This window comes from Aethalodelphis obliquidens, unplaced genomic scaffold (assembly GCF_003676395.1).
Source record: "Aethalodelphis obliquidens isolate GAN/ISIS:26980383/991018 unplaced genomic scaffold, ASM367639v1 scaffold8, whole genome shotgun sequence".
NCBI lineage: Eukaryota > Metazoa > Chordata > Mammalia > Artiodactyla > Delphinidae > Aethalodelphis > Aethalodelphis obliquidens.
This window is the reverse complement of record NW_020837952.1, coordinates 17,742,166-17,769,885: the sequence shown is the minus strand read 5'-3', so window position 1 is coordinate 17,769,885 and position 27,720 is coordinate 17,742,166. Positions and strand designations below refer to the sequence as shown.

General features: G+C 36.6%; 2 protein-coding genes across 9 annotated transcripts in view; both read right to left on the bottom strand.

Moving 5' to 3' along the window:
* The window catches only part of FRS2 (fibroblast growth factor receptor substrate 2), a 121,311-nt gene that overhangs the window by 56,928 nt on the left and 36,663 nt on the right, over positions 1–27,720 (bottom strand). For 2 of the 8 annotated variants that reach the window (XM_027106995.1, XM_027106992.1), the window contains exons 1-2: positions 21,447–21,510; positions 20,520–20,562 (exon numbers count right to left, since the gene is read on the bottom strand). The gene's annotated coding sequence lies outside the window, so the exon portion shown is untranslated. Of the gene's footprint in view, positions 1–4,915; positions 4,988–17,377; positions 17,435–20,519; positions 20,563–21,446; positions 21,543–27,720 lie in introns of those variants that run through there. The other 6 variants (XM_027106994.1, XM_027106989.1, XM_027106996.1 and 3 more) reach the window with 6 other exon arrangements.
* YEATS4 (YEATS domain containing 4) overlaps positions 20,520–27,720 on the bottom strand; it is a 134,396-nt gene continuing 127,195 nt past the window's right edge. The window contains exons 11-12 of the transcript XR_003432896.1: positions 21,447–21,542; positions 20,520–20,562 (exon numbers count right to left, since the gene is read on the bottom strand). The gene's annotated coding sequence lies outside the window, so the exon portion shown is untranslated. The remainder of the gene's footprint in view (positions 20,563–21,446; positions 21,543–27,720) is intronic.

The following is a 27,720-nucleotide window of genomic DNA, read 5'->3' as shown; positions in this document are numbered from 1 at the left end:
GGTCATTTGGAAAATAACTGGTTTTCAGATTTTTGACACAAGTCAGAATACAACATCAAGGTGGGAAAAAAAAAAATCACACTCTTTAATATCATTATCCATCTCACCAGAAGGTCTTTAAGTATCGGGAAGCTGTCAAGCTCATGGTGTTAGATACAAGTTTTCCATACTTGCAAATTCCATTTGAAAGTTTGATTGTTTTTTTAACCATTGGCTACAAATACAGCTATTTTTCTTGAAATGTTAGGCTCACTTAAGTTCGTTTTTGAGAAAAACAAATGTCAAATACATAAGTTCGAATAACCAAAGTTTTCCTATTCTGTTCTTTCAAGAACAAAAGGGGTGTTACAGAAAAAAGTAGGTCGTTAAGTTCAAAACTCAACTGAACAGGAACTTCTTCTGAAGACGACTATCTTGCTTCAGTATGGAGAAGTGCTTTATGAATTCTTCCCGTTTCATCACACATAATATTAAAAAGATGTGTACTCAAAGGCAAAATGAAATGAAATTAATATTTTTACTGCTTCATCAAAGACATTCTTAAATGAAACTGGATTAAAAAAAACAACAACAAACTACGAATACATGGCAATGAAGAATATAATTGTTCACTTTGGTATCACTGCCTTAACATTGCTAAGGTGTTAGCAGTTTTATCCACCACTGCTTTTGCAGCATCACTGCAAATGTCAACGAAGTGAAAAAATACAAAACAATCTGTATTATGAAAATAGTTTTGACCTCCCAGACTACCCAGTCGCAGGGACCCACAAAGGTCTACAGAACATACTTTGAAAACTGCTCCAAATTAGATTCCAAAGATAAGAAAATATTACAAGCAAAACTGTAACAAAACATGTTAAATTAGAAAAAAATAACTTACCGAATATGATTCAAGAAGAAATAAAAATATGAATAGTATTATAATCTTAAAAAAAAAACTATCAGGAATCAAAAAATCCTCCAGTAAAGAAATTCTAGGCCTGGATGGCTTAAACAGATGAATTCTGTCAAATGTTCAAGAAAAATAATTTTCCATGATGTATTCCAAAGAACAGTTAAAGAAGATACCCTCTCTGACTCATTCTTTTTTTTTTTTTTTTTTTAACATCTTTATTGGGGTATAATTGCTTTACAATGGTGTGTTAGTTTCTGCTTTACAACAAAGTGAATCAGTTATACATATACATATGTTCCCATATCTCTTCCCTCTTGCGTCTCCCTCCCTCCCACCCTCCCTATCCCACCCCTCCAGGCTGTCACAAAGCACCGAGCCAATATCCCTGTGCCATGCGGCTGCTTCCCACTAGCTATCTACCTTACTACGTTTGTTAGTGTGTATATGTCCATGACTCACTCTCGCCCCGTCACAGCTCACCCTTCCCCCTCCCCATAACCTCAAGTCCGTTCTCTAGGAGGTCTGCGTCTTTATTCCTGCCTTACCCCTAGGTTCTTCATGCCATTTTTTTTTCTTAAATTCCATATATATGTGTTAGCATATGGTATTTGTCTTTTTCTTTCTGACTTACTTCACTGTGTATGACAGACTCTCTGACTCATTCTGATACTAGTATAACCTTGACACTAAAATCCAAAAAAGAGCAGAGCCTATATTAAAAAAAAAATTATAGGCTGATATCCTTCATGAATATTAGCGTGAAATTCTTAAAATATTAGCAAACTGAGTCCGGTAACATAAGGTATCAAAGGTTGGTCTAATGTTAGGAAAAATGAAGTAATTCTCCATATTAATAAACAAAAGAAGAAAAAAATCATATCGTTGTTAACAGGTTCAGAGAAGAGGAATCTTTTCAGAGGTTTTTCTCAACAGAAAAGGAAAGCTATAAGGCTGTTTTGGGAGACTCAGCTCCGTGGATTCAAGGACAAAGCAAGCTGCAATACTCAAGGAAAGCAGAAGCCTCTGTAAGACAAAGGTGCTACCAGTATCACCTTTCCCAAAAGAAAAAACTTAAGGTGAAGAATCCTAACCAAGTTTTTATGTTTCATATCAAATGCAGTCATGGTTGATGTGTCCTCATACAGCTGTTCTGACAGTCCACTAACAAACTTCTTGTAAAATCAATCTGTAAGACAAAGGTGGCCTATAATGTTGCCCTGCCCACCCTCCAACGCCCCCCCTCCCCCTCCCCACCACTTAGTCATTTGCATTAAAAAGGAGATGAATGGAAAAACTATTCTTTTATCATAATTCAGAATACCTGGGTATAATTACCTTTTCCCCTACCTCACTACTACCTGAGCAGGGCTCCCAACCTAAAATAAGTACTACTGTTTCCACTGGCACAGTTATTAAGCAAGCCTAGCAGAAACCATCTTATCTAAATCAAAACAGACCTGAGGTTAGCTGTAGTTGGTTAAATCAGGAAATCAAATATACACATTATTTTATATTTTAACATTATATAATATAAATATATTATATAATATGGTGAGGTGGAGGGACATAGAGTCTGTCAAATAGAGTAAAGTAAGTCAGAAAGAGAAAAATACTGTATGCTATCACATATATATGGAATCTAAAAAAACAAAACAAAACCTAGAAGAACTTAGGGGCAGGACAGGAATAAAGATGCAGACATAGAGAATGGACTTGAGGACACGGGGAGGGGGAAGGGTAAGCTGGGACAAAGTGAAAGAGTGGCAGCATGGACATATATACACTACCAAATGTAAAATAGATAGCTAGTGGGAAGCAGCCGCATAGCACAGGGAGATCAGCTCAGTGCTTTGTGACCACCCTAGAGGGGTGGGATAGGGAGGGTGGGAGGGAGAAGCAAGAGGGAGGAGATATGGGGATATATGTATATGTATAGCTGATTCACTTCGTTATAAAGCAGAAACTAACATACCACTGTAAAGCAATTATACTCCAATAAAAATGTTAAAAATAAATATGTTAAGTATCATATATATGACTATTACTACACATACACACACACACACACACACACACACACACACACAAACACACACCCCTTAAACATTTTATTTTAGCTTGAGCAAGTAAAAGGGGATGAATTATCCAAACTTAGTGCCAAGGATTTTTTTTTAATGGAGGCTTGATGATTGGAGTGCCATATTTCTTACATAAACCTTATCTAAAATGTATATTTATTTCAAATGGATCAAGGATTTCCATTTCGGGCAACATGGTAGATTAGGTGCCCGGACTGTCTGAATCTAAAATGCTGTACAGGGCTTCCCTGGTGGTGCAGTGGTTAAGAATCTGCCTGTCAATGCAGGGGACATGGGTTCGAGCCCTGGTCTGGGAAGATCCCACATGCCGCAGAGCAACTAAGCCCGTGAGGCACAACTACTGAGCCTGTGCATCTAGAGCCTGTGCTCCGCAATAAGAGAAGCCATGACAATGAGAAGCCCGTGCACCGCGATGAAGAGTAGCCCCCGCTCGCCGCAACTAGAGAAAGCCTGCACACAGAAACAAAAATCCAACACAGCCATAAATAAATAAATACATTTATTTAAAAAAAAATGCTGTATAAATTTTTTTTTTAATATTTTTAAACTTCTTAATTTGGCACAAACATACAGACACTATGGAAGGTGGCTCTTGACTTTAATGTTACCTCACAGCAACGTTTTGAAAACTACAGAGTGCTGGAGACAGGATACATATTCTGAGACTCCGAATACGGAGATGTAATCAAAGAACCTTGCATTTAGCTGAAAATCCAAAAGGCATACAACTGAATGAGCAGTAAACCTATCTGGCAGAAGGTGACGGCAAGCAAACTTGCCTTCTTTAATCTTAGTGCTGGTAAAAGGAAGAAGAAAAATCTCCTGTGAGAATTTATAACTACAAGCCAGTTCTTATATGAGTTTGTGGAGAAGGAAAAAGATGAAAAGGGGTGAGAAACATGGAAAACAAATTAAAGGTCTAATGTATGTCTAACTGGAATTATAAACTCCTCATCTCCAATGACCAAGGAAAGAAGGAACAATGGTCATGCCAAAAAGGGCTGCTGCCTCTTGCAGCATATTCACTGTACTAACTGCACCAGATATGTACCCAAGGACAAGGCCATTAAGAAGCTGATCACTGGAAATATAGAAGAGGCATGAGAGGGGCTTCCCTGGTGACACAGTGGTTAAGAATCACCTGCCAGCGCTTCCCTGGTGGCGCAGTGATTGAGAGTCCGCCTGCCGATGCAGGGGACACGGGTTCGTGTCCTGGTCCGGGAGGATCCCACATGCCGCGGAGCGGCTGGGCCCATGAGCCATGGCCGCTGAGCCTGCGCGTCCGGAGCCTGTGCTCCGCAACGGGAGAGGCCACAACAGTTAGAGGCCCGCGTACCGCAAAAACAAAACAAAACAAAACAAAACAAACAAAAAAAAAAAACAAAAAAAAGAATCACCTGCCAATGCAGGGGACACAGGTTCAAGCCCTGGTCCAGGAAGACCTCACATGCTGCGGAGCAACTAAGCTCATGCGCCACAACTACTGAGCCTGCACTTTGGAGCCACAACTACTGAGCCCACGCGTCACAACTACTGAAGCCCATGCCTACAGCTCGTGCTCCGCAACAAGAGAGGCCAACTGCAATAAGAAACCCACGCACCACAACAAAGAATAGCTCCCGCTCACCATAACTAGAGAAAGCCCGCACGCAGCAACAAAGACCCAATGCAGCCAAAAATAAATAAATGAATAAATAAAATTTTTAAATAAATAAATAAAATGAAACATTAAAAAAAGAAAAAAAAAGAAGAGGCATGAGAGACATTTATGAAGTGAGAGTCTATAATACCTACATGGTTTCCAAACTGTATGTGAAACTACACTGCTGTGTGAGTTGTATAACTGACAACAGGGAAGTCAAGAGTCATTCTAATAAAGCCCAGAAAAACCATAAACCCCATCCTGATTTAGACTTACAGATGCTGCCTCATGACCTCTGCCAAAGCCCATGTAAGGAGCTGAATCCTTAAGGACTGAAGAAAACCTGTCCTTTGGGGGAAAAAAAGAGAAAATTATACCTTTTAAAACAGTTGTAGAAGGCAAAAATAAAGAAAATAGTAGGCATTACTCAAAGAGATAAAGGTCAAGAATTTAACATAATTATTCAAAGATATCCTCAGATCCAGGAAGCCCAAAGAATCCCATGTAGGATTATAAATAATAAAATAAAATAATGAAGTAGAAGAAAAGAACATCTCAATACATTATATAAAACTGCAGAACACCAAAGGGGGGCAAAAAGGCTTGAAAACAGTCAAATAAAAGATATATACAGGGACTTCCCTGTATATATCCCAGGGTTCAAGCCCTGGTCTGGGAAGATCCCACATGCTGTGGAGCAACTAAGCCCGTGCGCCACAACTACTGAGCCTGCGCTCTAGAGCCCGCGAGCCTCAACTATTGAGCCCACGTGCCATAACTACTGAAGCCCACGTGCCTAGAGCCCGTGCTCCACAACAAGAGAAGCCGCCGCAATGAGAAGCCCATGCACCTCAAAGAAGGGTAACCCCCGCTTGCTGCAACTGGAGGAAGCCTGCACGCAGCAACGAAGAGCCAATGCAATCAAAAATAAATAAATAAATAAAAATAAATAAAAGAGATATGCAAAGAAAGGGCAATTATACTTCTCAACAGTGACACTGACAGTCAAAAGACATGAATAACGACCTCAATGTAATGAGAAAACTTAGAATTCTACACACAGAGACATCAGAGAAATTATCTTTCAAGAACGGGGATATTTCGATATAAAGACATCTTCAGATAACAAACAAAAAAGTGTCCTTTTCACTAAAAGCCTTTCACTAAAGAAAATTCTAAAGGATGTACTTCAGGTAGAAAAAAATTACCTCATAGGGAAGGTCTCAAATACAAAAAGGGATAATGAACCAAGAAAAGAGTAAATAAATTTAAACAAAGATTGACTACCTAAAACAATAATTTGTCTATAAATATGTATGTATGCAGGAGAGAAATATTCCAAAACTATAACAATAGAGGATGGTGTTCCAGGTTGGGAGGACAATCAGCATTTTAAAATTATGTTATTCAGGAACAGGTTAAAGATACTGATTTAGACTTTTCCTTAAAAAAAAGGATACATGTTAAAATATACAGATAAAAACACTAAAAGAATAAAGAATATATTAACTTATAAATAAGCATGCATGTGTGCAAGATGCTGTGGGGTGGGATGGAATGAGAAGAAAGCATGCTCAATGAAGGCATTACACACATAGCTCAACACAAAAAACCGGAAGAATGGGAGAAAGGGGGAGTAGGACAAACATAAGAACTACAGGCAAAGACAGAAATAAATCCAAATCTAAGAGCAATCACAAAAGACTGAAATTCTCCAGTAAAAAAATAAAGATTATCAATCAGAACCAAAACACAAGTCAACCATACCCTATTTACAAAATACAAACCAAAACTCAGAACCAATGAAAAACTAACGAATGGAAAATACTAACAATCAAAAGGAAGCTAGAATAGCTATATTAATCCAAGCAAATAGCCAACAACAGTAATAAAGCCATAAGGCTAAAAATGTCTTTAACGCAGAAAGCCTTTTCATAATGATAAAAAAGTTCAATTCAACAAAAAGAACAATTCTAAATCTGTAAGTACTTAATAACATAGCCTCAAAATAAATAAAAATTAACGTATCTACAACAAAGAGAAACTGACAAACCTACTACTATGTGAGAGACATTAACATGTCTTTCTCAGTAGAGAAACTGATAGAAAAGTTCCAAAATAAAACCAAACCAAAATCCAAAACAAAATATAGACAGACAAACATTAAAGATGTGAATTGAACAATTAATAAGCTCATGGACATATTACATAGTATTGTAATAAAAAACTGGAGAATTCACATTCTTTCCAAATGCACATGGAACATTTATGAAAACTAGCTATATACTAGGTCTTAAAATTAGTCTCTCAAATTTTATTATGGTCTCTGACCATAATGAAATCAACTTAGAACTGTATAATAAAAGTTTTCATTTTAAAAGTTATATATTTTGAAATTAAGTATACACTTCTAAATAATTCATGGAGCAAATAATAATTTTTTTAAATGAACAAAACCAAGAATATTATATATCAAAACATGCGGGGAAGCAGGTAAGAAGGCAAATTTACTTAAAGGCAAATTTACAGACTAAAAATGCAAATTTAAAAGTCTTTTTTAAAAGGTCAGCAAAAAACAACCCTAAAAATTCAGAGAAAGTAGAAAGAAATAAACAGCAGGACTTAGAAGTATGAAAACATTTACAAAAAAGATGATCAACAGAGTCAAAAGCTCATTCTTTAAAACAATGATTAATATGATAATCCTCTGAAAAAACTATTTGAGTAAAAAAAAAACAAACTAAAAAAAAAGGGGAACATCATTACAGATGCTATAGAGATTCAACTGATAAGAGGATATTATGGACAATTTTACAGCAATAAATTTGAATTAGGAATATTTTGAAAAAATATAGAAAATACAATCTGTTAAAAATGATTCAAAAAGAAATGACTCATACTTTCTGATTTCAAAACTTACAAGGGCTTCCCTGGTGGCGCAGTGGTTGGGAGTCCGCCTGCCGATGCAGGGGACACGGGTTCGTGCCCCGGTCGGGGAGGATCCCACATGCCGCGGAGTGGCTGGGCCCGTGAGCCATGGCCGCTAGGCCTGCGCGTCCGGAGCCTGTGCTCCGCAACAGGAGAGGCCACAGCAGTGAGAGGCCAGCGTACCGCAAAAAAAAAAAACAAAAAAACTTACTACTACAAAGCTACCATCATCAAGCATCAAATAAGCAAGTGTGGTACTGACATAGAGATCAAATGGAACAGAATTGAGAATCTAGAAATAAACCCATACGTTTTTAGTCAACTGATTTTCAACAAGAAACAGCTCAATGAGTTGCCTAGACAACTCAATGTGGAAAGCATAGTCTCTTCAACAACTGGTGCTGGGACAACTGGATTTCCAACTATAAAATAATGAGGTGGGACCTCTGCCTCACTATACACAAAAATTAACTCAAAATGGATAAAGGACCTATATTTAAGAGTTAGGAATCATAAAACTCTTAGCAGAGAACATAAATCTTCATGACTTTAAATTAGGCAAAAGTTTCTTTCACATGATACCAAAATCACAAGCAGGGCTTCCACAGTGGCGCAGTGGTTAAGAATCCACCTGCCAATGCAGGGGACATGGGTTTGAGCCCTGGTCCGGGAAGATACCACATGCGGCAGAGCAACTAAGCCTGTGCACCACAACTACTGAGCCTGCGCTCTAGAGTTCGTGAACCACAACTACTGAGCCCGAGTGCCACAACTACTGAAGCCCGTGCACCTCGAGCCCATGCTCTGCAACAAAAGAAGCCACCCAATGAGAAGCCCGCGCACGGCAACAAAGAGTAGCCCCCGCACAGCAACAAAGACCCAATGCAGCCAAAAATAAAAATATAAATTAAAAAAAAAAATCACAAGGGCTTCCCTGGTGGCGCAGTGGTTGAGAGTCCGCCTGCCGATGCAGGGGACACGGTTCGTGCCCCGGTCCGGGAAGATCCCACATGCCGCGGAGCAGCTGGGCCCGTGAGCCATGGCCGCTGAGCCTGCGCGTCCGGAGCCTGTGCTCCGCAACGGGAGAGGCCACAACAGCGAGAGGTCCGCGTACCGCAAAAAAAAAAAAAAAAAGAAAAAATCACAAGCAACAAGAGAAAAAACAGACAAGCTGCACTTCATCAAAATAAAAAGCTTTTGTGCTTCAAAAGACATTATCAAAAAAGTGGAAGGACAATCCAAAGAATGGGAAAAAATATTTGAAAATCATATATCTGAAAAGAGTCTAACATCCAGAATATATAATGAAATCTTACAGCTCAACAATAAAAAAAATCCAGGGCCTTCCCTGGTGGTGCAGTGGTTAAGAATCAGCCTGCCAATGCAGGGGTCATGGGTTCGAGCCCTGGTCCGGGAATATCCCACATGCCGCGGAACAACTAAGCCCATGTGGCACAACTACCGAGCCTGCACTCTAGAGCCCATGAGCCACAACTACTGAAGCCCATGCACCTAGAGCCCATGCTCGGCAACAAGAGAAGCCACCACAATGAAAAGCCCACACACCGCAATGAAGAGTGGCCCCTGCTCGCTGCAACTAGAGAAAGCCTGCACGCAGCAATGAAGACCCAACGCCGCCAAAAATTAAAAAAATATATATATATACAATTTTAAAATGGACAAAATATTTGAATAGACATTTCTCCAAAGAAGATAAACAAATGGCCAAAAGAACTGAAAAGATGCTCAACATCATTAGTCATTAGGAAAATGCAAATCAAAACCACAATAAGATTCCACTTCACACCCTTTAAGATGGCTATAATCAAAAACACAGACAACAGTAAACATTGGCAAGGATGTGGAGAAACACCCTCATAAACTGCTTGTGGGACTATAAAATGATGTAACTGAGTTGGAAAACAGGTAGGTAGATCCTAAAAAGGTTAAACATAATAGCACTACCATATGACCCAGGAGGCCCACTCCTATGTATACACCCCCAAAATTTGATAACATATGTGCACACAGAACTTGTACATGGAGGTTCACAACATCATTATTCATAACAGCCAAAAAATGGAAACCATACAAATATGCATCAACTGATTAATGTATAAACAAAATGTGGTATATCCACACAATGGAACTGTATTCCATCATAAAAAGGAATGAAGTGCTAACACTAGTGACAACATGTATGAACTTTGAAAACATCACACTAAGTGAAAGATACCAGGCAAAAAAGGCCATATATGACTCCATTTATAGGAAATGCCCAGAACAGAAAACTCTATAGAGACAGAAAGCAGACTACTGGTTGTCAGAGGATGAGGGAAGGGAGAATGGGGAGTGACTGCTAATGGGTATGGGGTTTCTTTTTGGGATGACGGAAATGTTCTGGAAATAGTGGTGACAGTTATAAAACTTTGTGATTATTCTTTAGGAAAAAAACCCTGAATTTTACACTTTAAAGGGGTGAATTTTACGGTATATGAATTATATATCAATTTTTAAAAGACAAATCAACTGACCATTTAAAAGAGAGAACCTGGGCTTCCCTGGTGGTGCAGTGGTTGGGAATCAGCCTGCCAATGCAGGGGACACAGGTTCTTGCCCTGGTCCGGTAGGATCCCACACGCCGCAGAGCAACTAAGCCTGTGCGCCACAACTGTTGAGCTTGCGCTCTGGAGCCTGCAAGCCACAACTACTGAACCTGCGTGCTGCAACTGCTGAAGCCTGTGCACCTAGAGCCCGTGCTCCACAAGAGAAGCCACCACAATAAGAAGCCCGCACTCTGCAACGAAGAGTGGCCCCCGCTCGCCACAGCTAGAGAAAGCCCACACGCAGCAGCGAGGACCCAACACAGCCAAATAAATAAATTAAATTAAATAAAGAAAGAAATAGAAAAATAAATAAATAAATAAAATAAAAGAGAGAACCTAAATAGATGAATAATCATTAAAAAAATTAAGCAGCTGGGCTTCCCTGGTGGCGCAGTGGTTGAGAGTCCGCCTGCCGATGCAGGGGACACGGGTTCGTGCCCCGGTCCGGGAAGATCCCACATGCCGCGCAGCCTGCGCGTCCAGAGCCTGTGCTCCGCAACGGGAGAGGCCACAACAGTGAGAGGCCCGCGTACCGCAAAAAAAAAAAAAAAAATTAAGCAGCCATAGTTTAAAATCTTTCCACTAAAAAAGTATCAAGCCCAGATTTTCTTATGGGTAAGTTCTACCAAATAGTCAAGGAACAACAAATAATTACAACCTTAAACAAATTCTTCTAGAGAACAGTAAAAAAGGATAACACTTTCTAAATCATATCAAAATCCAAACAGGACAAAGGGTGCCAAGACCATTCAGTGGGGGAAGAAACAGTCTTTTCAACAAATGGTGCTGGGGAAACTGTATATCCACACAAAAAAGAAGAAACTTGGACCCTTACCTTACACCGTATATAGAAATTAACTCAAAATGGATTAAAGACCTAAACATAAGACCTAAAAACTATAAAATTTTTTGAAGAAAACAGAAAAAAAGCTTCATGACATTTCATTTGGCAAGGATTTCCTGGACATAACATCAAAGCCACAGACAACAAAAGTAAAAACAGATAAACTGGACTACATCAAAATTAAAACCTTCTGTGCATCAAAGGAAACAACACAATGAAAAGGTAGCCTATGAAATGGGAGAAGATCCTTGCAAATCGTATCTCTGATAAGGGGTTAATATCCAGACTACATAAAGAACTCCTACAACTCAGCGTAACAACAACAAAAACAAATAACCCAATTTAAAAATGGGCAAGGGACTTGATTAGACATCTCTCCAAAGAAAATGTATAAATGGCCAACAAGAACATGAAAAGATATTCGACATCACTAGTCCCTAGGGAAATGCAAATCAAAACTACAATGAGCTATTACTTCTCACCCTTAGGATGGCTACTATCAAAAAAACAGGAAATTGGGGGGAAAAAAAACACAAAGTGTTGGCAAGGATGTGGAGAAACTGGAACCCTTGTGCATTGCTGGTATAAGGTAAATGGTACAGCTGCTGTGAAAAACAGGAAGATGGTTCCTCAAAAAATTAAAAATAAAATTACCATTTGATCCAGCAATACTGCTTCTGGTTATATATCCAGAAGAACTGAAGCAGAGTCTCAAAGAGATATATGCACGTCCCGTCCAAGTTCGTAGCAGCATTATTCAGAATAGTCAAAAGGTGAAAGCAACATAACTTTCCATTGACAGAAGAATGGATAACAAAATGTTTTATACATACAGTGGTATATTATTCAGCCTTAAAAAGGAAATTTTGGACACATGCTACAACATGAATGAACTTGGATGAACTAAGTGAAATAAGCCAGGCACAAAAAGATAATAAAAATACTGTATGGTTTCATTTATAAGAGGTAACTAGAGCAGCCAGACACATAAAAAGAAAAGTAGACTGGTGTTTGTCAGGGGACATGGGGAGGGGGAAATGTGGAAGAGTTTTTTATTGGGCACAGAGTTTCAGTTTTGCAAAAAGTTCTGCAGACTGGCTGAACAATGTAAATATACTTAACACTAACTACTTTAAAATGATTAAGAATGTAAATTTTATGTAAGGTGTATTTTACTACAATTTTAAAAAAATTATAATCATTAAAAAAGAGATTTTTTAAAAAATCCAACCAGGACAATATGAAAAAAGAAACTTACAGGCTAGACTCATGTACACTGATGTAAAAAACAATCCTATACAAAGCATAAGCAAATCAATCCAGTAATTTATAAAAAAGATAATCCAGCGTGACTAAATTGGGTTTATCCCAGGAATGCTTAGTTAGCCTAATTTGAAAATCAAGGTAACTGACCACATTAACAGGTTAAGGGGAAAAACATTTGATCATTCTGAGTTACAGAAAAGCCTATCAATACAGCTTAACATCTATTCATGATTTAAAACAATCAAAATACAACCCTTAACAAGCTAAGAATACAATGAAACCTCCTTAACTTGATAAAGGAGGGTTTTTTCTCTTAAAAAAAAAAAAACTACAAGTGTAATTTGATTTTAATTTTATTGAAATATAGTCGACTTATAACGTTGTGTTAATTTCTGCTATACAGCAAAGTGACTGAGTTATAATCTTTTTTATATTTTCTTCCATTATGCTTTATCCCAGGATATTGAATATAGTTCCCTGTGCAATATATACAGTAGGACCTTGCTGTTTATCCATCCTATATATAATAGTTTGCATCTGCTAATCCCAAACTCCCACTCCTTCCCTCTCCCACCTGCTCTCCCTACTGGCAACCACAAGTCTGTCCTCTGTATCTGAGTCTGTTTCAGTTTCGTAGATGAGTTCATCTATGTAATATTTTAGATTCCACATATAAGTGATATCCTGCAGTATTTGTCTTTCTTTTTTTGACTTATTCCACTTAGTATGATAATCATTAGTTCCATCCATGCTGCTGCAAATGGCATTATTTCCTTCTTTTGTATGGCTGAGTAGTATTCCATTGTGTATATATATATATACATCACTTCTCATCCATTCATCTGTTGGACATTTAGGTTGTTTCCATGTCTTGGCTACCGTAAACAGTGCTGCTATGAACACAGAGGTTCATGTATCTTTTCGAATTATAGCTTTGTCTGGGTATATGCCCAGGAGTGGGATTGCTGGATCATCTGGCAACTCTATTTTTCGTTTTTTGAGGAACCTCCCTACTGTTTTCTACAGTGGCTATACCAATTTACATTCCCACCAACAGTGTAAGAGGGTTCCCTTTTCTCCACATCCTCTCCAGCATTTGTTATTTGTAGACTTTTTAATGATGGCCATTCTGACTGGTGTGAGGTGGTACCTCATTGTAGTTTTGATTTGCATTTTTCTAATAATTAGCAATGCTGAGCATCTCTTCATGTGCCTACTGGCCGTGTGCATGTCTTCTTTGGAAAAATGTCTATTTAGGTCTTTTGCCCATTTTTCGATTGGGTTGTTTTTTTTGTTATTGAATCTACAAGTGTAATTTTAAATGGTAACATTTGAAAGCATTTCCTTTGAGATCAGAAACAAGACAGGAAACAAAACCATGAGTATCTGAAGATATCTAAGAAAGTACAGTAATAATTCAGAGGTAGACAAACAGACCAAAGATACAGAAGAAAGAGTACAGAAAGGAAATCACCCATATACGAAAACTTGATTTATGAAACAGAGAATTTTGCATATCAGGAAGGAAATGAAGAACTATTTCAATAAACAGTGCTGGAATAACCAATTATCCATACAGAAAGAATCAATTCATAATCCATACCTCTCACAAAAATCAATTATTGAGAGATTAAAGAATTAAATGTAGGGCTTCCTTGGTGGCGCAGTGGTTGAGAGTCCGCCTGCCGATGCAGGGGACGCGGGTTCGTGTCCTGGTCCGGGAAGGTCCCACATGCCGTGGAGCGACTGGGCCCGTAAGCCATGGCCGCTGAGCCTGCGCGTCCGGAGCCTGTGCTCCGCAACGGGAGAGGCCACAGCAGTGAGAGGCCCGCGTACCACAAAAAAAAAAGAATTAAATGTAAAAAGTATAACCATAAAGCTTTTAGTTGATAGAGAAGAATATCTTTATGACCTCTGAATAGGAAAAGATTAAGATAAACTATAAAGAAAAAAACCATATATTTAACTATATTAAAGTTAAGGAAAGATTAAGATAAACTATAAAGAAAAAAACATATTTAACTATATTAAAGTTAAGGACTATTATGAGGTATATATGTAAACCAATTATATTCTACTGTGTTTGGGAGGAAAGGATACAGCTTATAGAGAATGTCATCAAAAGTTATCAAGATATACATGAAATATGTCAACTAACCAACTGAATCCAGAGATCAAATGTTTTAATCTTTTAATTTCCCTCCATATTTTAAAAATAATTCAATTGAGCAATCATGTCAAAGCCAGTAGACTATATGAACAAAATAATATAATGCTAATGTAACACAGAGCTGTCAATGTTCCAACTACTTCACATCTTAAATATTATATTTACAGTGTCACTTAAGATCAACACGTTATTGTAGGGACTTGGAAACAAGAATTTTAAAAAACACACTCTCATGGTTCAGTAAGTGTCTGCATCAACATTTGTGTCTGTATCTCATTGCAAATATTAGCAATGATGCCCGTGGTAAAATCTAAATAGTGTTTCAGGTAAGTGGGATGTTTCTTTGACCTTTCCCACTGCTCCTTCAATCATATTTTTTACCAAAATCCAGAACCTATCTTTGGATGCTTTAGGGAAGAAACAGTTAATATATTAAGATAATATATCCCTTGGAGAAATAGTAAGGACTTTTAAAAAAGAAGAAGAAATGGAGCAAATAGACAACATATTCTTAGGACTTCCAAATAATTCTGAAATTAAAAATGGAAAAGAAATAAACGCAATTACAAGGAACACCTCATGCACTTGGGAAACTATTAACACTGTATATATGACTGAAAGGAATGAGTTGGAAAGAACATTTATCCCAAGATAAATTTTTTTAACAATATGAAGGTATATGTCCATCAAGGAAAATAAATCCATTCCCATTTCATCCACCATCAAAAACATCCTTCCCTTTACCCAAAACACACACATATATATACAAGATAAATGTTTTCAACCTAAACTGTAAGTCTCTGGCTCACATGAAAACAAAACGATTTTAACCACACACAAGCTCCAGCACTCAGACTTGTAGTTTCTACATGCTGCCCACACAGCACTTTGTGAGCATGTGATTACGAGGAATGATGCACAATCACACCACATTCCTTCCCTCAGCTCACACATCAAGAACTTGCCCTCTCAGCTGCATTCTTCTCCAAACAGCCATGGTCACCTTAGCAACCCTATGCTCCTAATATGGACAGCTGCTCCATTTAAAGTCAGCCCTTCTTGGCAGGAAATATGCTTGTTCTTCAAATTGGGGGAGAGAGGAGAGGTTTTCCTTTCAATACACATTGCAGGGGTTGATTTAACTTGATCAGCACTTTTGTTCTGTGGCAGCAATTTGTGTCGAGTTTCAACCTATTTTGAGGTTTTCTTCCTTTTATTTTTTTTTTAATCTAAAAGCAAATGGCTAAAAAATAAAATCAAGGAAGCTCATATGGAATTCTAAGGAAGAATGGAACATGAAACAAAAATGTATCTGAAATAACTGTATTCTTTTATAAAATGATGAAGCTATCCACATTTTTGAAAGTTAAAATTTACTTAAATTGAACTGTAACATCTGAAGCCTTAATATATAATAAGAAATCAGTCAGAAGACCTGTCATAGCCTATTTCTGAACAACAAAAACATTGCTAAGCTTTGAAGTGCTATGACTCCAATCTATTTAATAGATTATGAGTTGATCTGTATCCCTTTATCCCACCATCTACATGTGAAATCTTTCCACAGGCTCTAAAGTAAACTAGGTATTGAGACCAAATGATTAGTATATCTGAGGACCCTCCAGACTTAGAATGACCTAGGATAGCACTGGATTACTCAAAACCAATCTTGATCTGTGCTTGTACCACTAAAGCTGGGTCTGAACCAAAGTAAGTCTCTCAGGATAAAAGATACAGGTTTATAATACAGTTTGCCTGATTTTCATACTGCAAACAAATTATTTGGGAGGGAGGGATTACCGTATTCTGAAATAATGTGAGATCAAACTGCTTGTTCCATACCCACAAAAGGATTCTAATCCCCACTTGTTAAAATTAAACACCTAATTTTTAAGTATAGTTAACAGGCATGTTCAAAACTAAAAAAATTTAAATTTATGGTATTTGTTATAAGTTGGAAAGTTTATGAAATAATTTTCTATATAACTGATGGACAAAATCCATATTAATTTATTAAGTGCTGTTTCAGTGAATGTTAAGGTTAAGTGAATACCATCTACATTACTTATTGGTTTTATTTTTGTTTGTATATGTGTGTTTTTTAAACTTCTCAGGCTATGAGGTTCTTTTTGGTTAGAAACATTTCTTTCATGTTAAAACTATCCTTGTAATTACACCTTCTATATGGAGCAAAATATCCATTGATAGGGTGGCAGTGTAGATTAGTAAAAAGAATCTAAAGCTAATTCTGCTACTGGTTTCCTCATTTGTAAAATGATAATACTATCTGTCCTACTTACGGCATGTGTTAACATAACAAAGTAAAAATCATGAAATTATTATGCCATACAAAATACTCAAAAATTTAAGAAATCAGAGAAAGGGACTATGTTACCTGAATTGTTATTTTTAAAAAGAGTGGGGAGTATTCAACAATGCATGGGATACCAAATCAATATCAAGAGGGTCCAGTCTTCCCAGCAAAGATTTTACAAATACTTAAGTGTTGACATGTAAATAACTACTTCTTTCAAAAAGCCTCAACACTGGCTTTTAGCAAATGTGAATTCCCTTACCCTTTTCCATTCCACTACTACTGAATCAATTCCACATTTCTGCCTGGCCTCCAGAACTAAGTGCCCCTAAGATCCCCCTTCCACAAAAAGAAAGTGCTCCCAGAAGGTACCTTGTTAGCTTTTTCGACCTGATAGAAGCCCATCCCTGATCTGATCAGTGCTGTCATTATCCTCCTTAATGTAATGTCAGGGCCCACTTTATCCTCTCCTAGGAGTTTTCCCCTCTCCCCTCTTCTCGACTACAAGGCACATCATCACCACAGACTTGGACATTCTAAACTTCCCACTTTCTGACAATTTCTAGTTAGGGGATCCGAGAGAAGTTACTTCTGCTGATACTGTGCTTACCATAGATGAAACTGTCTTTCTGCATCCCAAATTTAGAATCTTGCATTTGTACTGTTCTTACTCTGTGTTAGATTCAGTGATGGAAATTCACAGAACATGATTCTGCTTCAGTGAAGTAATAGAAAGAAATAAGATGAACGTTCATATATAACTTAATGGAGAAAATAACAAGCAACAGATAATGGGGAGGTTCTATTAACATTACTGGTATTATCTTTCAACCATAAGGCTTTTTACCAGCTAACACTGAGACCTAAGCATTTTAATATATTGTTTCTAGACAAAAAATATGTTTTTGTTAGGCCCTACAGTTCTTTTCTTTGACTGTTCTAACAGACTCCTAGATAGACAGCCTTCTAAACAGATGTTTATATTTCCTCTAATCTTCCACAGGATCTAATTCGCATTCCTCAACTTCAATTCTAATATTAAGAAATAAGCACAAATTGACCTTTTCGTAAATGCTCATTTTATGTGCCTTACACATTTAAGAAATTTTACATTTAATAGCTTCGTTTTAATAAACAACCTGGAATACAGTGTACCAGATGGACAAAACAAATTAGAAGAACACTCAGCAACATGGTCAGATCTTAGAAAAAAATAAGACGGAGGAGGGTGGAGGGGACTATAAGAATTAGATTAAGACCTAATGTATAATTAAAACACAGGCACATAAAATAATAAAACCTTTTATAAGATATAAACAAAACAATACACACCAAACACATTTAAAGGTCATTTGTATAGGGACTAGTTATAAAAGAAAATGGAAGAACAGTCCTTTAACGAACCAGTGATAAATGGGTATGACACAAACTGAGGAATATCATTAACTCAATACTCCTGTACTTGAGGTTAAAAACTGGTACTTCAATATTGGAGAAGATAATCATGTGACTGTTTAGATACCTGGCCTTTCTCCCGTCTATGGAATTCTTACTGCTTTATTTAAATCCATGGTTGTCTGTGGGACCTTATCATCACCCTGACACTTCAGGCCATGTTCCCATTTGAGTATAGTAGTATTTTGTAAGGATTACTTTTTCTTCAACTCTCAGCTTGATATTTTTCTTTTTAAATGGCACTCCAAAACAAGGTACAATAGCTAGTATAAAAAGATGCAAATTTTTGTGCATTTTAAATTCTGCATGCATCTAAATTACATTGTGTCTCATAAGCAGCAACATGTTTTGAGATACAATTTTGGACTAGTTAACATGAAATTCTCTGCATTTCTTTACTCCTTTGTCTTTGAACTGTCAATAGTGGATACCAGAAGTTAAACCTGTATTACACAACTATGGTAGGGTTAAGGGGGAATTCCCCCAGCTTAGCAACAGTGGAGAGCTAGAGCTGTTACCACCTCACAGTCCAAAGGGTAAAGGGAAGTGTGGCTACTGGGACCTAGAAGAATAGTGGCAGGAGAGGGCCTCTTGACAGAGGCAAAAACAACAACAACAAACTGGTACTTCAGACAAAGCCATCCTTTTTCATAACAAACAAAGCTGCCCCAAATTCTAAACAGTAATTTTTAAAATTGTGATAAAATATACATAACATAAAATTTACCATTTCAGCCATTTTTAAGTGTAGGGTTAACAATAATTTAAGTTGTCACTGTCCCTTTAATACCTTTAACTGTGTAGCAGGGTAATACTATATAAACGTGAATAATCTTTTTTAGATTATTTTCTACTCTAAAAAAATTATGAAATTACCTGGTATGTACAAAAATATATATTTACTGAACAGGTACAGGGGAACCCTAAGGGTACAGACAATATAATTCATCATCATTGTATCATAACATACATTGTACTGATGTCTGAGATTTACATTTTATTTGCCAAAAGAACAGTGACAAAGATGTAACAGATCAAGTTCACTAAGATTAAATTTTTTGAAGTTTTTGTTTTTACTTTAAGCATTGTGGTCCAGGAAAAGAAGGATCTGGATTTCTCCTGAAGTAATGCCTTTGAGTAGTGCCCTGGAAGATCAGATAGTGCTATAAACAGGTTCTAGGATCCCCTCCCTTAACCCCCTGTTAAGTAGAAGAAAAAAATAGGGCAAAAGAGTTTCACAAGAAACTTGTAAATGAAAACTTGGAAATTTGCTCTCCCTTCCTCCTTATCAGCTAGTGGGTCCCCTTTATTTTAACGCTTTATTTTCAGTTATCAGGATAAAAACTGGCTTGATTAACTAAATCTGTGGCAGTTTCAAAAGCAGGTGGAAAAATTGTGTTTGAGGGTGAATGTTACCCTCAAGACATAGGATACTGAAAAAGGAGAAAAAATGAGAAAGTTATTGATCTGAATAATTCACTTTATAAGCATTTCCAGTTGACAGATTGAATTACTCTGCAAGGACCACTACTACCTATGCCAAAAGTTCCTGAGAAAACTTAACCAAAGTAAGCTCTTAATGCTGCCAAGCAATTGATTTTAAGTATCTGGCATAGGGTAGGCACACTGATAAGGAAATTTTACTATCTACTCACTTGAACATTTCATCCTTCAGAAGTCTAAAGAGAATAATAATGTACATCAATGATGATTTAAAATCCATTGTCAAGGTGATCATTCAGGATTTTTTTCTTTAATACTACCTGTTACTCAATCTCTTATTATCTAGCTGGTAGGAAGCATTCCACTTTTTAAACCAAATATAGGAGCTACACAATTTCCATAGGTGGAAGCATTGCAAAATAATCTCCTTTAACTTAAAGCCTCTAAGAGAGCTTCTATGAACCCACTACTCCCTAATGTCACTTAGATAGTACTATCCATTGAAGTAAAAGGTAAATGGGCCCCAATGAAAGAAAAGAACTTTTTTCTCAAAATGGACAAACCCACTCCTAAGGATGCTAGGAATAAGCTGTGACTATGAAAAGCAGTATTTGAGTTTCAAGGTGACTACTTTAATCATACCCTTTTAATCCTAACTTCAAATAAGATGACTTGTGTCTTGCTAGCAAATTCTGAGGTAATAAAGGAATAGCTAACAAATTGTGAGAATCTTGTAATAATCCAGAAAAGATATGAAATAAGTAAGGGAAAAGGATAAAAAGAAAAAAAAAGCCAGAGCAATTAAGCCTATATTCAACCATATTTGTTTTATTACTATATTAACAATGTCTTACCTTGTGGAATTCTCTTCTGAGAAAAATAGATACAATTTTGTCCCTAAAAAAATTTCAGGTAGAAAAGTTGAAATGTTAGTTTCAAATAGAAAGCCTTTTGAAAATGAAAAGTTACAAAATGCTAGCATAGTACATTAGATTATTATGACATTTGGTATTAACAAAGCTTAAGAAATATTAAGTCTCAAATAATAAAAGTATGTTATTATCTTCATTAAAATATTTATTATAAAATGTATTATTGTATTATAAAAATACTCTACTATCAAATCATTTTTGCTAAGTACATAATAATGAGTGGCACATTTTCATATTCTAAGACATTAGTACTTAATTGGGTTTTACTCTTGCCAAGATTTGATATTCTGAAGGGTACCTTTTTTTTTAGCTATTCTACATGTCATAAAAGTCATCCCTTTAAAGTGTAAAATTCAGTTACACAACCATCACCACCACCTAATTCTAGAACATTTTCATCACTCCAATAACACTATTCTGAAGGGTATTTTTATTCCCAGGAAGAAACATCTTAACAAATTTAATTTTAAAAGATATACAAGAAGCATACTCTTTACAACACTATGACCATAATTTGTTTTTTTTTTAAATGTGTAGAACAAAGACCAGAAGGGAAAACAAATATCCAAAAACTGTAAGAGTGGCTGTATTTGGAGAGCATTATTATAGTGACTCTTTTTCATATATTTCCTCAAAACTAAAATTTTATATTAACTTTATAGTTCTTAAAAAAGTAAAGCAAAAACATACATTTTCTAGAGATATATGCTAGAATTTGTTCTACAACCCAAAGGAAAAACAGAAATACAAGTTGACACTTTTTTAAAAGTCCACTATATTTTTTATTAAATGTTTTTCAAAGTAGATAAAGTAAGTATAAAGTTAAAAAAAAAATTTGGCCACACTTACTAATCTGGTTGAAAAGCCACAGCTGCATCTTACTTTATGACAAATTGACTGTTTCATTACTTTGGCATCTGGGCATCTACTTCTTAATGGTCATTTCTGAAATAAAGATGTAATTAAGAACATATTATAACAAAAATATAAAATCTTTAAGGACAATTATCTAAATATTAGTGACTAGAGGGAACTATCAAAACAGTTCTTAAGCAACCTTCTAATAAAAAACATTAACTGGGCTGAGAATGAGGTGGGAGGGACCACAATTATACAGTTATGCTACACATTCTCAGTATAAAAATCTACAACCGCTTCAGTCCTCAATCCCTTTCACCCATCACACTCTTGCAATTCCTAAGGATGCCACTTACAGACCGGAAAAAGAGGAAAGGAAGACATAGAAAAGGAACCCTAAAATTGCACATTTGGCTTTTTGTTTTTGTTTTTTGTTTTTCTGGCTGCACCGTGCAGCTTTCGGGATCTTAGTTCCCCAACCAGGGACGGAACCCAGGCCCAGGTAGTGAAAGCGCCGAGTCCTAACCACTGGACTGACAGGGAATTCCCTAAAATTGCACATTTGAAAACAGTAAGTTAATTGCTTATTTATTATGCTTGTCTGCTTCTCCCTCACATCTATAAGAAACCTAAGCTCCAAAGGAGATTTTTTTCTGTCTTATTTGCTGGTATCTCTCGAGCACCTAAGACAATGACTGCCATGCCCTAAGTGTTCAGTAAATATTCATCGAAAGAATGAATAACTTTATGAATGATTTAATGTTAATTGATGAAATATTTAACCTGACAGTATGTCAAAATGGCAGTCTCAAAATGCCATTTCTTCCACACATACACCATTAATGTTAATGCCAACTACATCATCAGTATTGTTTCTTTTCGCCAACAAACAAAGCCCATAATTAAAAGACAATCAAGGGCTTCCCTGGTGGCGCAGTGGTTGAGAGTCCGCCTGCCGATGCAGGGGACACGGTTCGTGCCCCGGTCCGGGAAGATCCCACATGCCGCGGAGCAGCTGGGCCCGTGAGCTATGGCCGCTGGGCCTGTGCGTCTGGAGCCTGTGCTCCGCAACGGGAGAGGCCACAACAGTGGGAGGCCTGCGTACCACAAAAAAATAAATAAATAAATAAAAGACAATCAAGACATGGTCCCCGAACTTCAAGGAACAGAATAAAGGCATCTATTACTTTGTAATTTTATTAGTGCAACCTCTGGGAAAGACTCCTAGAAGGGGAATTGCTGGACGTGTGATCTTCCTAAATATTGCCAAATAGTGTGGGTGAGGGTCTTTTTCTTTTGCAAACATGTATGTTCTTTGAGGAGACAGCTAGGAATATAAGAATAAATCTATTATAAGGAGTGAAAAGTTGATCTCAACAATAACCCTCAAGCAACCCAGTAGTACCCCCTACTTCCCATCCTGTAGCTGAATTAATATTCCACAAAATGCTGCTCTTTTAGTAAAAAAAATTGGGGGGAGGAATACAAATATTATTACGGAACTGCTTTTCTTCCTTTCAACAAGCGGTGGAAGAATAAACCAAAATCATTTTTAAATGGTTGTCTACAGAGAAAAGAGAAAGCAAGTTGGAAAGGACAGGCATGCAAGTTAGACTCCTCAGAATATATCTTGTTTCATAGTTTCTACTTTGAAGACACGTTTTAAAGTCAAATGAACATCAAACGATAATGACATTTTGAACATCAAAATGATAATGACTACCACTGACTGAAACATTAAATGTATTTTTTAAAAAATCCATCATCTTTGGTTGTCACTAGAGCAAGAACTAATTATCCTGAAAATTGATAATAGAAAAGAATCAAGTATTTATCCAGCCTTTCTTATATGAAAGGTACCCCCAGAGTAACCAGGCAGTCAGTAAGTGAAAGCCCTCTTTTATAGGATTCCAAAAAATAAATGTAGAAGGAATGACAGAATTAGAGAATACCCATTTTGTAATAGTTAATGAAATAATAAATCTAAAACTTGATCAATGGTTGCTAAAACCATTAGATAAAAGGTTGATGGGAAACTTTATAATGGATAATCAGGCTACAAAACCTGAACCCAGTGATTAACCTTAACATCATTAAAAAAGGATCAACCAGAGTTCATGCGCAGAAGTATTCATCACTATTCATTAGGTATTTATCCTGGGAGCTCCAATTTCAAAAGATATCCATAATATGACCACTTTTACCACCTCCACTCGTATGATGGTCCAAGCCACCTTATTTCTCATCTGCATTACTGTAATAGTTCTCCATCTGATCTCCTAGCTTCTTCCCTTGCTCACCTCAACAAATCAGTCAGAATAGTCCTTTTCAAAAGAAAATCAGATCATGTCATTCTTCTGCTCAGACCCTCTAATTGAGTACATCTCACCAGTTTCAAAGCCAAAATCCTTACAAAGACCATAAGGACCATGATCTGATTTTACCTTCCTCAACTCTAACCTTATCTCCTACCACTCTCCCTCTTGTTCACTCCATTTTAGGCACATTGACCTCTTTCCTTAAACACATCAAGCATGTTCTCACTTCAGTGCCTCAGGACTTGTACTAATTCCTCCTTCACTTCCTTTAGGACTTGGTTTTTAAAAGTTATCTAATTAAAGAGATACACCCTGGTACCCCAGGCAAGCCCAAAATATCTGCCTCGGATTTCCTCATCTGGCAGAGAATATGTAAGGATAAGTCAGTCATAAATTTTGGAGATGATAATCATTTGAAACACAAATGTAATCAATTTTCGTATCTTTGTATCTAAATATCTATGAAGTTATACTGTCTCTTTTAAAAGATTCTTATGGTCCAAACTTCAAAGAATTAATGAAGATATAGCTACCATAGTGTGCGTGGCTTTTTTTTTTCAGTTTTTCTTTTGTTTTTAAATCATCTGTATCATAACCCTAGAAAGAAGTGGTGAAAGATTTGAATTATATGAGTCCCATTAAAAAACAACTAGCAAAATAAATGGCATTCCCTTTCCTCCCACTCCTTTAGGGATTTGTTTGAGATTACATTATAAAATTCCAAGTAATCTCAGAAAAAGTTTAACTACTTCCACATTTATCTGTTACCTTTTAGGCACCATGACCACCAGAGAGAATCAAAAGAACTCACTAACTGTAACATGACTAGACTAGCTATGACATGGTAGGGATGTTTGAACTTAATTATTTTTCTTTAAATAAACAAACTCCTCCTGGGCTAAGGCCTACGCTGCCTTTTAAACATCCTGCGTGTGGTGGCCAAGCTTCAGGGTCTTAAGAGAAATAGCCAGCGGACAGAGAAAACAGCAAGTATGACTCAGTGATCATATTTAATAGTCTCTGAAGACCAAAACAAAGATACCAGTTCTGGCAAGAGTTCTCTAGAATTGCCCCAAAACTGACTTATCCACATACCTTTCATCTGAACAATCTATTTTCACTTAGTTTAAGGCTCACAAAGCATTTGTTATGTGCCTATCAGACCTTACGTAAAAAAATAAACCAGAAGTATTATGAAAACAATCAGCTGGGGTTCTAAGAGTTAGATGATGAATCTAATGTTAAATCTGCTTTTTGGGGGAGGGACGTGAAGAGAACTCTTGAATATTGTTGTGCAGAAATGACCCCATTCATCTGGAAATCAGACTTCCAGCAAGTTCAACCACTTGAAAAAAGGCTAGTGATATTAAAGCAACCTTTTACTGAGCAACTTCTGTATGCCAGAAATTTACATTAGCTTGCTTAATTCTCAGAGCTTCCCTATGGGAAAGGTATTGACAAAACAGAGTGGTTAAATAACTTGTCCAAACCAGAAAAAGACAGCTCCAAAATGCAAAATCTCAGTCTTTCTTTTTCACTGTTATAATCTGCAGTAAACTGGAATAAAACTATTAGTCACAAATACCACATTTGCCCCATAGGAGTAACATGTAAATCCAGGCTGCTCATTTGAGAAATTTGTTCCATTCTTCCACAGCTGTTTTAAATAAGAGGACAAAAGAGGAAGGTTCACTGTTGTACATTAATAAGAAACATGTAGCATTAGGGATGAATCAGAAGAATATGCTACATTTAGCTCTAAGGGAACTGAGTAAGAGTAAGTGAGGCACAGCATAGCTCACTAATTAGTATTCATTCATAATGATTAACCTGACTCAACTCTAAGTGACTGATGGCTATTCCATATGCGCTGAGAAGTCAGGGAAGAAATGTTAAGACTTAATACAGTGGGTAACAGATATTTACCAAAATAGTTTCTGTAGTTTTCTGGATGTCTGAAATACTTCTCTTTCTCTCCTGATGTATAGATATATACATACACATACATACATTAAAGTTTTTCATTAACTTCTTAAAATTTACAATAAAATTATTAGTTATAATTCCTAATTTTCCTTTTCCGGAAAATTCTCTCATGTGGAACATGAGAGAACATAGTTCCTGACACTATGAGATAACACTTATTGGCTTCAGTTCTTTATACTCAACAGAATCTGATTTTTTAACATGTCATTAATCAGAAAATATTTTGTAGGAATATTTTCTTTCTAAACTGTACATTTAATTTGTTACTAGATGCACCCACTGCTTATCGTACAATGAAAGTAACATACCTATTCCAAAATAAAAAATCAAGGTGATTACCTAACTGTCAAGACGCATTACCCTGGGACTTCCCTGGTGGTCCAGTGGGTAAGACTCCATGCTCCCAATGCAGGGGGTCCAGGTTCAATCCCTGGTCGGGGAACTGGATCCCGCATGCATGCCACAACTAAGTGTCCATATGCTGCAACTAAAGATCCCACATGCCACAACTAAAGATCCCCCCATGCCGCAATGAAGATCCCACGTGCCACAACTAAGACCCGGCACAGCCTAAATAAATTTTTTTTTTTAAAAAAGACACATTACCCAGGAACTGTGGCCTTACTATACTAATGTCGTCAGTTATTTGGAGAAAGTGAAGACTGCTTGGAACAAATTATCCCTATTGACTAAAAGACACGCCATTTAAATAATTTACTGCTTTACACAGAGCAGAGACTCAACAGATTCATGATTAAAAGTTCCCCAAAGACCTAAATACATTATGCTAGTCTTCTAAATACTTGATTGTGTCCTGGGAATTTTCAGCATAAATTAACACACAAAAAAAACCTCCCTCACAATCTCAAATCATTGCACTAATGGTTAAGAATGATGAAGGAAAGGGGAGGGAAGGTAAGGACACACTCTTCCAGGATACCAATTATAAATAATGCAACCTTCACCTATGGTGTTTGCTGTTTTGTTTTGCATTTTAACAAAATGGAAGTACACAGCATATGGAGTATGTATTGTTTCTTGAAACTTTATCATACACACCTCCTCTCCCTATAGTTAGTGTTTGTCTCTTTCTCTCTCTCCTTCCCTTCCTTCCTCTTGCACACAATATGAATAACTGTTACTTTTTTAAACTTTGTTTTATATATAAACATGCTACTCACATTCTGGCTATGACAATAAAATATACTTCTTAGTTAAAAAAAAAAAAAAGCCTCTTAACATATGAGTCTATGTAGAACATTAAGGTAAATATCTCCTGGGTTAGTTTTCTTCTATGTGTTCAACATTATACGTAATGAAGAGATATATACAAATAAATAACACAGAACCTGTGGCTTTACTGTTTTTCATGAATTTTAATACCACACACAATAAAATATTCACTATGGAGAGGAACTTGGTATTAAAGCAGATTTACTTTGACTGTATTCCAGGGGGTTGAGTTACTTGAATACCAAAAGACTTCAGTACTTGATAGTCTCTTCTTGAAGATGCTGTAATATGTATGTGCACCACAAACTGTTACCCAACTGCATTAACTTCCTCAAAAGTGGAAACAACTTTTATAAAGCTCACTTCAGCCCTTTCATTTTCTAGGGGATAACCAATAACTTCAAAAATAGAAGTCAACCTAGAAGAGTTACATTTTTTTCCCTAAATTCCTCCTTTATCTGCTAGGAGGAAAATACTATCTTCATTCTTTAGTAGTTCTGATAGACTCTAAATATTTTTCAGCAATGTAACAGATACAATTTTTCGCCACACTCAAACTCTAATTTCTCATGGTAAGCACTGCACAAAGAACAATGAAAGAAAGAATGACCAATGCCTTCAAACTGGAAATTAGTTTCCAGCAAAATTAAAAGTAGAATTCATGTCTCATGAAAGAATTTTCAATAAATCCATATCACAAAGCAATCAATATAAGCTACACCTGTTTT